At 32.3% G+C, this 16,626-nt stretch overlaps 1 pseudogene; it reads left to right on the top strand.

Annotated features, from left to right (window-relative positions):
- The first annotated feature begins 14,564 nt into the window (after positions 1-14,564).
- LOC124820194 (putative xyloglucan galactosyltransferase GT19 pseudogene) lies at positions 14,565-15,143 on the top strand (annotated as a pseudogene).
- Positions 15,144-16,626: the final 1,483 nt, after the last annotated feature.

Raw genomic sequence — 16,626 nt, 5'->3', positions numbered from 1 at the left:
GAAATATGTTATTGGATGTTTATGCTGACTTAAAACAACTCTTATTCCCGACCTTAATGCATCTGTTTCCAAAACAAATGGTTTAATAAAATTAGGAATTGTCAGCACAAGGGCAGTAGTTAATGCAGTCTTTAAAGTTGTAAATGCTTGCTTAATGGTATCATTCCATTTAAAAACCTCTTTTCTTTAATACATATGTTAATGAAGAAGCAATATTGGCATAACCCTTTATAAAGTGCCTATAATAACTAGTCAATACCAAAAATCCTCTTAACTGTTTCAAATTTGAAGGTTTAATGCAGTTCTTTACAACTTCTAACTTTTCAACATCCATAGCCACACCATCACCAGATAATGTATGACCTAAATAGTTTATTTGCTGGACCCCAAAAGTACATTTAGAAAATTTGCAAAGAGAAGTTTATCCTTGAGAATGTTAAGCACCCTTTCAAGGTGTTGCAATTGATCCTTCCAGTTTACATTGTACATTAGTATTTCATAAAAAAATACTAGTACAAATCTCCTTAAAAAGCCTATAAATTTATGATTCATGAGACTTTGGAAGGTTGTCGGGGCATTGGAAAACTCAAGAAGGCATGACCAACCATTCATATAAACCATGATGTGTTCTAAAGGAAGTCTTGTGCCTATCCTCAAGTTTCAATAGAATTTGATGGTAGCTCGATCCTAAATCCAGCTTAGAAAAATAGCAAGCTCCATAAAGTTCGTCAATCAGCTCGTCTACTGTTGGGATTAGAAAACTATCCTTAATAATAATAGCATTTAAAGCCCTATAGTCAGTACATATCCTCAAAGAGCCATCTTGCTTCTTGACCAAGATGATTAGAGAAGAGAAATGACTACTGCTTGGTTGAATGATGCCTTTCTTCAACATATTTTCCACCAACTTTTCAATTTCTTCCTTATGACTATGAAAATACCTATAAAGTCCGACTTTAACAGGGTTGGAGTTGTCTAACAGTGGTATGTGATGGATATGAGACCAAGGTGGTGGTATACTAGAATGGTTGCTGAACACTGAACTGTATGTATGTAGCAAAAGTGCTAATTCTTGTTCCATTTCAACAAGAATTTCAAGCAAGGGAGAAGGAATATGGTCCTCTTGAACCATTAACATGTTGTACACTTCAGCTATAGCATTTGTGTTGACCACTCTCCATATGTGATGTAATTGGGCTCTATTAGGAAGATTCTCATTGTCACCTTATTTTCCATATTCTATAAACTTGATTTGAAGTGTCTCATTATCTGCCAAGTGATGCCCAATGGTTTTGAAAACATAGATAACTAAAAGACATTGCCCTAAGCTTGTAATTTTCAGTCTTGAATTAATCACTCTAACTCCATACAATTTCCATTACCCACCATGACTCGAAATGTTGGAGCTTGAAAAATTGGGAGTTTTAAGAACTTTGCCACCCTTGGCTGAATAAAATTATTTGAACTTCCTCTATCAATAAACACTATGACTAATAAACACTAGTACAAAAATATCGTATAACGTCGTTATTTTTTGGCCTTTCACGTCGAATTCGAAGTTGACGTCATATCGGGCGACGTTAAATTGACGTTAAATTTAAAAAATTCAACGTTAATCAAATGGACATCGAATTTTGTTAATATTCGACGTTAAGCAATTTTTTTTTTGTTTTTTTAAATTAATTGTTATCCTTTTTTACAACTCTACAAGACCTGAAAAAGTAGAAAAACAACAAATTTCAGTTTTTGGTATTTTATAAAGCATGAACTATGAACGTGTAGTATAGTATTAATAACAAACAACAAACAAGTTCAATCAAACAACAACAACAACAAACAAGTTCAACCAAATAACAACAACAAACAAGTTCAACAAAAAACAACAACAAACAAGTTTAACAAATAAGTTCTTCAAAACAAAAACGTAAACGAAAATGAAAATTAACCTTCAAAAGGTGGGTTAGTCGGAATAAAGTGTTTCCACCAGTGAGAGAGAAAGCAGAGTGTGCCTATGAAGGACAAGAACACAAAAATAATCGGTCAAAACAAACGAAAATTATACATAAAGTAGTTAATTAACATGCATTTGTATCAAATGAAAGAAAGATTACATGTGATAGTTGTCAAATTTCGTTCGAGAAAAGTTTGAGAAGGGAAGAGGGTCTCGTGCGTTAAGATAAAATGAATGAATTTTCAATCTCTCCCTCAAATTAAAAAGGTGAAACTTTTGGCTACAAATAATACGTTGAAGCTCTTACAAAATTCGACGTATTATTTGGTTTAAAAGAAAAAAGAAAAAGAGAATTAAAAAGGGGTTACTTTTTGGCTTTTGACTAACAAATAATACGTCGAAGCCCTTACATATTTTGACGTATTATTTGTTGTTTAAAAGAAAAAAGAAAAAAAGAATTAAAAAAGGGCGACTCTTTGTGGCAAATATTACGTCGAACCGCTACAGGATTCGACGTACTATTGGTGGTTTAAAAGAAAGAAGAAAGAGAATGACACGCTGGTTTAAATAATTACCATCATAGAACGTCGAATTGAATGAGACTTCGACGTTCTACAATTGCATTTATTTACAAAAATGCCACCGATCATTTTTAACGTTGGTTATTCAGTGGTTGGACGTTGAACGCGTGACGTTATACGCCGTTTTTTCACTAGTGAAAGTGCTTATATAGCCTTGAATTTGATTTTCCCTACTCCCAAAACCCCTTTTAAAGCATTCAAGGATAGCTGATGGACGTCCCTGTTTGATGTATCCTGTTCTACTGTATCATTTGGTGGTTCTTTCTCACCTTCCTGTTCTTCTTCACTAAGTTGCAACAAAACATTGTCTATTAGGACACTTATGATAGAAGGATAATTTTTCATCACAAAAATAGCAAAGGACTTTTTCACGTCTCAATTGCATTTCAACAAGGCTTATCCTCTTGACATTGGGGTGTTTTAGTTGTGGACCTGGTGGTGTGGGTAATAAGGGTGATATAGTTGATTTGACCTCAAATAAAGGTTGTTTGAGTGTGTTTCTGGATGACAAGTTGTAGGGGGTTGATGAGGCTGATGATGTTATAAATTTGGTGGAGTATGAGGGTGATGATTTGGTTATATTTGTATATTTTCCTCATATAATTTGGACAAAACTACGGCTCTCCTACTGATTATCATTATCGGTCTTTGCAGCATATAATTAGGTACATCAAATCCAGTCTCTCACAAGGCCTTTTCTTTATTGCAGACTCTCACATCCAGATAAAGGCTTTTAGTGAATCAGATCAGGAAACTTGTCTTAATACTAAAAGGGCCACTAACGGGTTTTTCATTTTCCTAGGATCCTTTCTCATATCATGGAAGTCTAAGAAACAAAGTATTGTTTCCAGGTCTTCTACTAAAGCAGAATATCGTGCCCCGACTACTACAATATGTGAAATACAATGGATTCATTATCTCCTCTAAGATCTTAACGTTGAGACCATTGCCACTACCACTCTTTACTATAAGTCGGCCAGACATATTTCTCATAATCAAAGCTTCCATGAAAGAACTAAGCATATAGACCTCGACTTCCATGTTGTTCTTAAGAAAATCCAAGCCAACCTCCTTCATCTTCTACCCATTCGCTCAAACAAAAAATTAGATGACATTTTCACGAAGTTACTTCATCGTGTTCGCTTTCAGTTCATTGTTCCTAAGCTTGGATTGGTGAACATACACCATCTAACTTAAGGGGAGGCTATTGAGTTAGTTAGGGTTGTTGAGATTGCTAGATCTGTTAGCTAGGATTACTACTTAGAAGTAGTAATCAATTAGAAAATTAGGTTTTCCAGGTTTTTCCCCTTTTCCTTTGCCTATTTAAGGTTAGGATTTCCTTTTCTTCCATGAAACTAAGAAGAATAAGACACAATACACAATAATAGAAAGCAAGTTCTCGTTTCTTACCTTTGTTTCATCTTTCTCTTTGATCTCCTACTTTCCCTTTTTCTAGTAACCATGGAGAACTTTCTCCCTTCGCAGCAAGTCTTGAACCCTCACTCTTTCTCAGGTACCAGTTTTCATAATCACAATTCACATTGTCATAATTGGAGGCAGAGAATATAAACCACAATAATTATAGATAAGAAGAATTAGGATATGAAAAATAACCTTTGCCTAGTAATTTTACATATGCTATTTGCTTCACCTACGATTCAGTGTTATCCAGTGTTTCAAACAAATCCTCAATAGGCTTCATACCAAGTAATCCCCCTTCTCTAATAGACCTGGTTCCTTTGCAGGTTTACCTTAGTTTTGTATTTACAACTGGATATTATATTTACCTTAGTTTTGTCGTCTTTAAAGAAGCAACAAGTTGTGTCACGTAGCAATAGTTTATCACATACTAGCTTGTATACAAATTGCAAACTTGTTTACTAAACCTGTCTCTGGCTCTGTATTCATATTCGTGATAAACTTAGGATACATGTTTCTCAACCTCCATCCTATGTTCAAGGGGATGTTAAAGTATTTGGGTGTATGTTGTTAGAATTCTAAGTGTGAGTCTAAATGTAGGGAGAAATGAGAAAATATAAGTGAAGACTCATTAAATTATTGTCTTAAAGTTATGAACAGAGAATGATATTCATTCCTTACATGGTTGAGTTTTATTGGTGTTGTATTTTTCTAATGAATTACCATAAAATAGTGAAGACCATTGGCTTAAGGTTTTGAAACAAGCAAAGGAATTCATGTATCACATAGGAAATATGCGCTTGATGTTATTGGTTTGCTTGCAACTAAACCTTGGTCTACTCCTACAATTAAAGACACCAAACAAATATTTGAGCAAGATGCTACTTCCTATCAACGTTTTATTGGTATGATGTTATATCTCACCAATATATAGGCTTGGTATAAGCTATGTTGTTCAATTCTTAAGTTAATTTCTTTGTGCTCCAATCTTGGACCATGGAAATATTGCTCACCGGATTTTATGCTACATTAAAAGCACTCTTGGACTAAGGTTATACTTTCCATGTGATTCTAGTTTTTAAAGGATCTAACCACCAGACAGACACATAACTTCCCATCTTACTTTCTACGAATGCGTAGTTAATAGGCTATTTTCTTTTTTGCATAATATAAATGATATTCACCTTTTTGTTCTCCATTCTTTTTTGTGTCTGTTTTTCTTCCTTTCTTTTTATGCTTGGTTTTGGCTATAGATTATTGCAGAGAAGATAAATCCATAAGAACTATAATAGGCGTTTTCCAATAATATAAGACTTTCACACAAAAGTTTAAAACTTTCTTCCATACCTAAGGCTCAACATATCTATAATTTATTGCTGAATTCAATGTGATAATGAGATTCTCCATATCCATTCTGTTTATTGGAATGCATTTCTTGATCTTTCACTTTCTTGCATTAATGTTTGAAAATTTGAATTGACTTTGTGTTCACATTTTTTTACGTGATAAACTAATGAATTATCTTTTCAATCATTTTTAAAAAATATATTAAAAATGTAATAAATGTTCTGCACTTTAAAAAGTATTTATGAAATTTTCTATTTCGTACTTTTCATTTCCACAATTATTATAAATGTGTGCATACATAAACTAATTAAAGAACAGATAAGAAAATAAAAAAGTATACATGATATGTTGTCTTAGATAATGTTTTTTTAAAATTATATAAATGGTTTGTATTTATAATGGTTAGTTGTGCATATAGATTTCAGTCCACTAACTGATTTTGTTATAATTTAATTTGGCAGGGCGTATTAATTGAATCAGTACAAAATCGATAAAGAATTAAATTAAAATTTAAGGTCATGCGACACATGTCAAGTCAATGTTCAAAATTGAGAGGCTCTGTACGGCTAGGTGGAGATTCTCACGTGCATGGATGGTTGAAAAAGTTTGGAACATTGCCCTAAACACGTGTTTATGGCCTTTTGTGGGCCACACTACAAGAAATCAAGAACCCTAACTTCTAATTTCCACCGTCAGATATAATCATTTGAAGAAAAATCAACATCTCCTTTCCTTCAACAAACTTTCTACCTCTAAATTTCTTCTTTGTGGACCTTTGGATCAATTAATGTCAAACAAGCAATGTTGGTCACAAGATTTCTTCATAAAAATTTGTTGAGTAAACCCTTTAATGAGTTTTTCCCCTTCTCGATGAATAATTCATTAGAAAGATATCAGATAATATGATTTGAATTTAAAGTTTAACGTTACTTTATATCTAAAATTATGAATTTATGATTTTTATTTTTAAATTAACGTTTAACTTTTCATTTTTATTTAATATAAACCTTAGATTCGCATTTGATTTCTAACTTGTTCACTTCTACAGATGGTGTGTGTTTGGACGTATACGATGAAGCACGTTAAAACATCGTAGTTATTTTTTTCGACAATAGTGTATAGTAGTTTATTTCACGTGACCGAGTACCATGTTTTTTGGTCTGATAAAAAACCATGTCTTTTTTACAAGTGTCCATTTTGTTTGGAATATGATGAAATTGTTTCTCATTTATTTTTACATGCCACATGTGAATTTGGTTTGGAAGACACATGTTACTTTTTGGCTTAATGTGTAACACTTGTTTTCCTAATAATGTTGTTCACCCTATATTTGGCAAAATGATTTTGATCTTAGAGAAAGGAAGGTACGCTGGTACGCTATATTTGGCAAAATGATTTTGATATTAGAGAAAGGAAGGTTAAAATTTTGCATGTGGTGCATGCATTGGAAAAAAAAATTCAAACGGTGTTAAAATCGTGTCTACTTATTTTGGATATTGTATTTTGATTTAACAAAATAAATAAATATATTCAAAAGACAAAAAAGTGGTATATTTTTAGTTTTGATTTGATTAAAACATAAATTTTCATATTAGATTTCAGTTCTGAAAAAAGTTGAGTATGAAACGATAAGAAAATAAAAGAAAAAAAGAAAAAAACTTTGATCTCTTTAATAATTGATGTCTAATCTTCTTAAAATTAAATTATTTTAAAATCATAAAGGAATTAATAATAATCAAACCTTAAATATAGTTATTTTTTTATGTAAACTTTTTTTTCTTTCTATTTACATATTAAACTTGGCTAGAGAAGGAAAACAATCATAACCAACACACAAAATTTATATACAATAATATATAAATGACAATTTTATATAATTGTATTTTAAATAATTTAAAATAAATGTTTCACTTATTATTGTACATTTCTATTATATATTTTGTACAAGTTTTCCGTACATACTGTATGGACTTCTCGTGCATTGGTTTAGATTCTTAAATCTATGCACAAAAGATAATAATTTCAATTAGTATATAAAAAAATAAAGTTACAAAGTATATTCAATTAAATTATTACTATTTTCTAATCAATTATAATACGAGCATGTGTCGGAACAATCGGTACTGTTATAGAGTCGCACAGCGGAATAAAATATAGATAGTGGAAAGCGTGTAACGGTCACAACACAAGTTAAAATAGTTGGTTTCAAAAATTGATTTTCTTAGCGAACTTTTATCGAACAGTTGATGTGCTAAGAGTTTAGGGATCAAGAAAATCAACACATAATTTTTATCCTGGTTCGAATAAAAAGATTCTACGTCCAGTCGTTAATCACTATAAATAGTGATTAACCTTTTTTCACTAAAAAATATAGTTGTACAGATTACAAGATAATGAAATGAGCAAAGAATAGAAAACACCTTCCTTCGACAAACGAACGGAAGAACCTGCTCAGCCAACTTGAAGAGAACTGCTCCGACCTTTGACACACAAAGCGCGAGCTTCTCCTATTCACAAGACCAGGCAAGAGCACTCTATCACTTTGAGAACTTCCTCAGACAAACTGTATTCTCAAAATGGCATAGATCCTTTTCACTCACATATAGCTTCCCTTAGGCACAAAGCTCTAATACTCTCAATTTGAAAAGTTCTTTTTAAGAGTTGTGAAGACCTCTATTTATAAGCCTAGTTTCGTGCAGGGTCAAAAACTGAAAAGACATCTCCCAACTGCCACTGATAATCAATTATCATAAGTGATAATCGATTATTTGTGTCCGTTATGGGGTTTTCAAAATGGTGATAATCGATTATCCTGAGCAATAATCGATTATTCCAGCGACTTGGATAGAATTAAATGAAACAGTGATAATCGATTATTCTGTGTAATAATCGATTATTTGCGCAAGCAACTCTCTTCTAAACTGGCTCGTGATAATCGATTATACCTCTTTGATAACGATTATTTGTGCAATGATTCACTAAATACGAAAACTTCTAAGAGTTTTTACATCATTACATTTTATCCTATACATTTGTTTCTACAAAATGCGTTTAACAAAGATGCATTTAGAGTCTTCAATTCTTAAACTTTTATCATCATCAAAATTTCACAATAGCTTCAAGATACCAATGCTCCTCATTGGTAACAACATGAACAACAATGGTTATCCATTACATAACATAGTAACCTTACTCATATAATCCAATTTGTTTAGAACAATACAATATATCAACACAATTATAAATAATAAAGGAAGAAAAGAATCAAACAATTATATATGGACCAAATTAACAAACATAGAGGATCAATCATGGAAGCTTTTTAGTTGTAGTAGTTAATCTCCCTAACAACATACTATGTTCAACAAATAAACTACAAAGAAAGGAAATGCTTTAGAATACACTTATATAACAAAGAAGTTTATAAGATTGGTTCTTACCAATCTATTACTTGTTTGAGAATGTTACGAGAGACTTGTGCAACGAGCAAAACCATATAACAATGCTCTCCTGGGGAAAATTACAAGTACCTGTCAATGACGCTTGAATTGAAATTGCAGTCATGGTTATACCTTAAAATGATGGATTATATATTACAATACAATTAACTACACTTATGTATAAATAATATAAGGGACTAAATATATTTGCTTTTCTCATTTAAAACATTAGTAACATATGATTGAATGTCATCAAACTTATTGTCTTCATGAATGAGCAGAAGGCCTATGTATCCATATATATCCCTCAACCTCATTCACCAAAGAATCAAAGTGGATTAACAAACGAAATAGGGAAAAAATCTTTTTTGTCACGTACCCAATAGTTTAAGAATAAAATGCAGTGGCACCTTATTTATGGAGGCTTCGTGTTCAAACAGAGGATTGGTGTGAAAGCTTCAAAGTCGCTTTCATGTTTGCAAGAACAAAAGAATGAAGGGAGAGGTGTGAATGGAAGAAAAAAATGAAAAGAGGGAGATGAAAGAGATAAACAAATGGCATGGATGCTTCACTTTCACAAGAAAAGATTAAAAATGGAGGAAAAAAAGTGAAAATGAACTTTGCGTTCTTGAGTAGAGAATGAAAATGGAGAGATGATGGGTTTTACAATGACATGTTTAAATGACAAAGAAAATAAATTTACTAAAATTTTAACCCTAGTAAAGAAATATGCTTAGACTTTATTAATAATTGAAGCCTATTATGGAATAAGCTTTGATTCTCTCATAAAATCAAAGTCTATTACCTTGCTTCATAGATGAAAAAAATAATAATTTTAGAGATTTGTGGAGTCATATAAACTTTTGTTCTAAGACAACTGAAGTTTATTGTGGATTTTATGCTTCGGTTATCAAATAACTCTAATCATAAATTTTACATTCGACTCTTCAATTATTTAAAAAATCAAAATCTAAAATTTTATCATAATTTCAAAAATATCACCACAATTTTTTTAAAGATTGTAAATTTCTTGAAAACGAAATATATATATATATATATATATATATATATATATATATATATATATTATCCTACAATAATTAAAATAAGAAAGTGACTAAATGCATAGTAATCCTCAAGCATTAGGATATTCCAAGTATAAAGAAACAAAACCTAACTTTTTATTTATTTATTTTGAAGCTATATACAATCAATTTAAAGGACATATATTAATAATTACAATACTTTTGAACTTAAGTTTAAATGGTAAATATTGTCTCAAATCGAGTCAACTCAATTTACATGGATTGTTTCACCAATAATTATGAGCTAAAGATAAGTTGATTTAATCCAATTTAGTTTTGGTAGATTAAAAGTTTGTAATCCAATTTAATATATGAAATGGTGGATTAAATATACACTAGTAAAAAAACAAATTTTGAACTCACACATTACGCTTCAGTTTTTGGAAAACCGAAGCATATAAAAATGCGGTGACAGTTTCATAATTTTAGCAACACTATATGCCTCGGTTCATTGATAATCGATGCTAAAAGTGGTCTACTGTCTCGGTTCTCTGACAAACCAAAGCATAAAATCATGCAAAGAAAGCTAAGTCAGACCTTTCATGGTAAAGGAAGGTACTGCATCGGTTCGAAGGGAATTCGAGGCATATAACCCTGCAGATTGACCTTTGCCGCACTCCCAGACCTGCCACCTATGCATCAGAACGTTCTAAATGTCTTTTGTTAACTCATACTACCTCGGTTTTCTGAACAATCGAGGCAAAATACCCTACCAAATCCCTTGACAAGGTTTTGAAAAGGAACGTTCCAAATTCCTGAACCACTGATACCGCTTCGGTTAGTTGGGAATTGATGCGGTAGATCTTTTATGCTTCGGGTGAGGCGCGGACCGAGGCCTATATGTTGAATATATTTTCAAAAATTCCATTTTGTGACACTTTTAGGCATTGGTTGAGATAACAACCGAGGTAGTAGGTCTTTATTGCTTCGGTTAGTTAGTGGAACCGAGGTAATATTGTTTTTCTGGGATTACATCTCCAGAATCGCGAACAATTTTTTTCTTCACGCGAACGAAACCTTTTGCTCTGCACAAATCGCCTTTGTCGTCGCTTCTGCTCATTGTGCCTCCCTCGCTGCGCCACGCCTCCCTTGCAGCTCTCGTGCACCTCCCTCATCTCTCTAGATCGCCTCTGTCGCCATTGTCATCGCACCTCCATTGTCGCGCCTCCCTCACTCGCTCCATTCGTTCTTCACCTGCGCTACTCCTATTGCCTTCCACCGTTCATCGACGTCACCGACAACTTTTGTTCTCACCGTCATGATTTTGCTCTCTTTACCTGGTAAGTTCGCCTTTTGAGATTTATAGAAATATTATTTTTTTCATTTAGAGATTGATAGAAATAGCAATGGTAGTATATTATTTGTTGATGAGAATTTTGAGATTGATAGAAATAGCAATGGTAGTATTATTTGTTTATGAGAATTCATGGAAGGGAAGAAAAAGGTTTTAGCCATATTAATTAGGGATATAGAAATTGGGGGAATAGAATTTTGAATTGTTTGTGTTAATGGGTTGATAATGTAAATTGATTGATAATGTAAATTGGTGTATAAGTTTTTTTTAGAGATATAGAAATTAGAGAATAATATTTTGAATTGTTGTATTAAATTGGTTGATTTAGTGATGAAATAAACTTTAAGGTTAGGAATCATGATACTAATTAATGTGTTGTTTGCTTTTGTCTAGATATTATATTTTTGCGGGGGAAGTTTATAGCTTCTTAAACACAGACATTCTTCATTGGTGTCAAACTTTCACGCTCCCAGGTTCCTATTCTTAAAATTTTCCTTTTAATATAAACATGTAATTATTTTTTTTGGTTAAATATATTGTTTGCTTGAATATATTGTATGTTGCATATGCAATTATTTGTTTGGTTGAATATATTGTTATTGTGAATTAGCCTTAGTTTTCCGTTTGAGATTCAATATAAAAATTATTTACTATCTCTAAATTTTTTTGTAAAAATGTACATTTTACAAGTGCATAGAGAGGAGATGGTAAAATTAATTTTCAAGTATTGAATTTTGAATATTCCAGTTGGACAGTTTAAGAAGAGTAATAACTTTTTCATAGTTTGTTAATATATATACTACATTTGGCGCGTTAGACTAACTTTTTCATAGTTTATTAATATATATACTACATTTGGAAGTCATATTGAGATCACAATGTACTTGCACCAGCAGGATGTTAAAGAGCTTGCGTTGGGGGAGAGAAGGGATTAATATTTCACTCGTTCAGTTGTGGATGATGTAAGTTTATGAGAACTTATTTATATAAAATTGATTTATCAAGTTACTTATATCAAATCATTTCTTGATTTCAGGTATATGTGAGGTGTAAGTAACAAGATGGGGTTTAATTATGTATATGGGTTCATTGACCCCAAATGACTCACAGAGGAAATAGATTGACATCCAAACATCCATCACCAGCTGCTTTGCAATGGGAAAGAAGATATATTTTCTCCCTTATATACTTGGGTAAGTGAACTTTGTTAACTTTAAAGTTTCATTTATGATTTTAGTATATGACAATTAAGTTACTACCAATTTCAAGCGTCATTGAGAGCTACTTGTGATCTCCATACCAGAGAACACTACTATATGGTTTTGTTCATTGCACAAGTCTCCTCCTAAACCTCTTAGACAAGTAGTAGACTGGTAAGAACCTCAATGTTTGAACTTTCTTTGTTATATAAATGTATGCTAAAGCAATTTTTTTTAATAGTTCCCTTGCAACACATATGATGTTGTTTGGGAGATCAACTGATAAAGCTAAAAAGCTTGCATGGTTGGCCCTTAAGGTTTGGTATTTTAGTCCATACTTTGTTACATTTTGTACCATTCCAATGATGTTTCTTAATATTTTATAATTATGATGATATATTGTAGTGTAATAGACAAACCGGGTCATATGAGTGTGGTTACTACATCATGTATTGGATGATGACCACTATTCATGCACATGTTACCAGTGGATCGGAAACGATAATATTTTGGTTTGTTTAGATTTCATATACACTAATTGAAATCATTGTGTTTTATGTAGAGATTCAATTTTACTACTTCAATTCCAGAGAAGTCACTTAAACTCATAAGGAAAACACTTGTTAAATATTTAATTCAATTATATAATAGTATGTAGATATTAGGATATAGTAAGTTCTACCTTAGGATATTTATTATTAGTTTAATTTTGTAATTGGATTGATTTATGTTTCTAAGTTAATTTATGATTACATTGAATTGATTTATGCTTCTAAGAAGTTGATTTATGATTACATTGAATGAATTTATGTTTTAATATAATTTCTATTGAAAATATATGCTTCTGGATTGTTAAATATATGCAGGTTTGTTTCTACAGTTGGGAATGTTGCAGAAACATACATGTTCTTAAAAAAAATAGGAGAATACACCTCGGTTGTGACCATAACCGAGGTAGAAAGTCTTCTAAGGCATCAGTTCAGGTCACAATCGAGGTAGAAAATCTGACGAAAAAGCAAAAAAAAAAATATAAAACACTCCAGTGCCTCGATTTGGGTCCCAACCGAGGTAGTAGAGTTTGAGATACTGTCTCGGTTTAGAAGGAACCGAGGCAAAAAGTCTTTCGAAAAGAAATAAAAAAGAAAAAACTCTACTGCTTCGGTTACATATAAACTGAGGCAAAATCCTATCACTTTTTGCCTCGGTTCACAACCGAGGCAAAAAGTCTACCCTTTTTGTCTCGTCGGTATATACCTCGGTTGCGAAATCGCTGCCTGTAGGCGAAAATAACCTTTGTCGTTTCCCTTGACTGCACTAGTGATATTCACCCGGTTAAGGATGTTTTACTTTTTCAACTTATTTTATATAGTTGTTATAGTAAAATTAAAGTAAATAATTTGATTCATTTATTTATAATAGCATAATTAAAATATTTATCAAACATTAACTATAATTAGAAAATTATATTATAAAAATAAAAAATAAAAATAAAAATAAAAATATTAATCTATATAATTGGTCAAACAAATAAATGATTTAATCATTTCAGAAGTCCCTGTTTCTGCAGAATCGTCTCAAATAGGTTCTCGTATTTTTTTATTATCCCTATTTCTGTAAAATTAAATCAATTGGACCCTTGCCGTCAATTTCAGTAAACGGCATTAAGAGATCCATGACATGGCATGCTGACTATGCATTGCTTAAGCATGTGGTACACTCAGGGTACTTATGTCGTGTGTTTTGTAATTTTTAAATGAAAAAAATTTGGGATTTGACTAAATCTCTAATTTGGAAAAATCCCTTTTGAAAAAGGTGCGTGAGGTCTGAGAAGTTGTTCTCTTCGATGCGAAGTTGTTCTTCTTCGACGCGGGTGTGTGGTTGGGTGGTGAATCTACTTCTACTTCTCTTAATGCTGGAATGACAGTTCAACCATCCTGATAATTCAGAGTCACCAAAACAGGTCTATTATTGCACATTTATAACAATAACACTCTCATCTAACATCTAGAATTTGCACCAAACATATGTAATACCCATAAGAATTAGCATTACATGTAGAACACATAGAATTCATCAACCAAATAACAAGCTAGTTTAAACCAAAATCCAAATGTGGTTTTGATTAGGATTTATTTTTGTGTCGTTTGAGAGATTAGAATCGACGAGACAACGTTGGATGAATAGAAAGAAAGGAATGAGGATGTTGAAAGGCAGCAGATGAGCGTTGTTGATGTTAATGATGTTGTCGATGGGGAAAATGACGACATCATCGGAAGAGGAAGAATGCGAGAACCGATGGATCCACATAAGGAAGCTACCTTCGAGGTTCAACCTGGATCTACTGGCAAACTATTCTAAGTATCCAATGTTGGACGACCTGTGTCCCTACCTAGGAAACCACGGTCTGGGACAGAAAACCCATAACCACTCTCGAAGTTGGTATCGAACCGACCCTTCCATGCTGGAACTCATCTTCCACCGTCGGATGCCGAAGTACCCCTGCCTCACGCAAGATCCCCTGTGCGCAAAGGCTATCTATATCCCCTACTACGGGAGTCTCGATGCCCTATGCTACCTCTACGGCTTAGAATCAAACTTTAGCGCCCTACACAACCTCCACCTCTTCCACTTCCTCCAACAAGACAACCCCCAAATCTGGGCTCGTCACATGGCCTACGACCACTTCCTCGTAATGGTCCACCCCGCATGGGACTTCTCCCAACCCCTCACCAACGACCCTCACTTCTGGGGCACCTCCTTCCTCGAGTTCCCCCAATTTTTTAACCTCACCGCCCTCAAGCTCGAGGCTCGTGCGTGGCCCTGGTAGGACATGATGACAAATCACCCTAAACCCCTAATACAATTGTAAAATCCCAAATCGCAACAAGCTCACTCACAAGCAAAGGGGAAGTATTCCCCTAAATTAAAAATCCTCAGGAGCACAGTGAGGCTGGAGGAGGTGGAGCGGCGTGCAAATTTGGCGATGCGCTTCTCTATTGGGAGCTGCCCCATGAGTTGCCAAGGGCGCGGCGGGAGGGGATGGAGGAAGACGGTGGGGAGAGGATAAAGAGGAAGAGGATGAATGCGAGAAAGAAGGATAATTTTTTAAAATTTAGAACAATTAAATTCCACGTAACTCTGGCACATGTTTCACATTTGCAAAGTTAGCATCCTACCTCACTACCATTTTAACGCTGTTATAACAAAATTGATGGCTAGGGTCCAATTGATTCAATTTTACAGAAATAGGGACCTAATTGAGATTAAAAAGAAATACGATAACATATTTGAGACGAGTTTACAGAAATAGTAACCTTCGAAATGATTAAACCGAAATAAATTAAACATTTAAATTATTTAAATATTATTAAACAATATTTTAATTTTGAGAAAAGTAAAACTATATGATAAAAAATACAAAGAATTATAAGCTAAAGACTAATCGACTTCCAACATGACTGTAATCTATTTAACCAATAGGCCAAGTTCAATGTGTCTCACATTTAAACAAATTATACTTTTTTAATTATACTCAGTTAGGGTAGCCCACGAGAAAACCATATATTTAAGAAAAACAATAAAGCAAACAAAGCCTAACTTTGACTTTCAAACTCAATATAATATTTCCAAAAGGTCTCACTTAATAAATATGTACATGAATACTCTAATAAGTCAAACATAATATAACTATTTGAAAATTTTCTAATTTGTAACAGACTTTTTAAGATTGGTCAAAGTGGTGTATTAATTCTATGGCGATGAATAATAATTATTCATCCCTTTCAAGTAGAAGAAGTAAAGAGACAATGTTCAAAATGTTTTATTTTATTTTAATATCATGATTTTAAAACTATAGATACTTTTAAAAACACAATAATAATTTTTTAATAATATAATTAAATATAATAATGGATTGAGTTGGATACGAATAATTTATTATCTGACTTATATAATAAAAAATCACCCGCTATTTAAATAGATATTTGCTTAAAAAATATTGTGAATATTTGAAAACTCAAGAATACACGTAGATATCTATATTTTATAAATTTTTAAAATAAAATTAAAAAATATGAAATATAATATTAATTAAATTAAATATAAATTACATTTTTATTTTTATCGTTAATAAATAATGAATATTTGTAAATACAAATAGTATAGGTGATCTCTTTATAAAGATATAAAAATACTTACTACTTTTATTCGTAAGAAACAAAAATTCGTGAGTACCACTTTTATAATAAATTTTATTCGCAAATACCTCAAACATAAATGCCATTTCTAAATATATATATTATCGTCAAATT

Source organism: Vigna umbellata, chromosome 6, assembly GCF_029865625.1.
Source record: "Vigna umbellata cultivar VRB3 chromosome 6, Vumbellata_1.0, whole genome shotgun sequence".
NCBI classification, from domain to species: domain Eukaryota; kingdom Viridiplantae; phylum Streptophyta; class Magnoliopsida; order Fabales; family Fabaceae; genus Vigna; species Vigna umbellata.
This window is presented reverse-complemented; position numbering and strand designations above follow the sequence as displayed.